The sequence below is a fragment of the Elephantulus edwardii genome, unplaced genomic scaffold (assembly GCF_000299155.1).
Source record: "Elephantulus edwardii isolate Elephantulus edwardi_28Jun2011 unplaced genomic scaffold, EleEdw1.0 scaffold00005, whole genome shotgun sequence".
Taxonomy (NCBI): Eukaryota; Metazoa; Chordata; class Mammalia; order Macroscelidea; family Macroscelididae; genus Elephantulus; species Elephantulus edwardii.
The window spans coordinates 20,438,202-20,438,740 of record NW_006399755.1 but is presented as its reverse complement, the minus strand read 5'-3'; positions in this window follow the sequence as shown (position 1 = coordinate 20,438,740).

Below are 539 nucleotides of genomic sequence, written 5' to 3'. Positions count from 1 at the left end.
GAGCACATCCAGGGCAACATCTGTTATCTCAAATACTTCAATTGGTATACCATCTATTCCTGGGGCCTTATTTTTTGCTATTTCCTTCAAAGCAGTTTGAAATTCTTCCTACATCACCATAGGCTCTTGCTCATATGTTATTTCTTTAAATTCTTCTGTATCTGCCAGTTCCTTTCTATATAATGACTCAGTATATTCCACACTATTACATACTAAAAACATAGTAATACGTAATAAAATACCTACTAGAGAGTTCTGGTAGCCTTGTGGCAAGAAGCTGCACTACAATTCCAAAAGCATGCATTTTGGGTACACCAGCTGATCCCCGGGAGAAAGAAGGACAGTGTCCTCTCTTGTGACTAACTACTTCTGAACACCCACCAGAGGGTCAGCTGTGAGTTGGTTCTGACTCAATGGTATACAGCAACAATAACTGCAAGTAGTAAGTATGTGTTAGACCGTTATATGCCCGGCCTTGGACTGATTTCGCTGAAGAGGCTTCAAGTGATTAATGCCCTCTTTTCTTCTTTCATCTGATA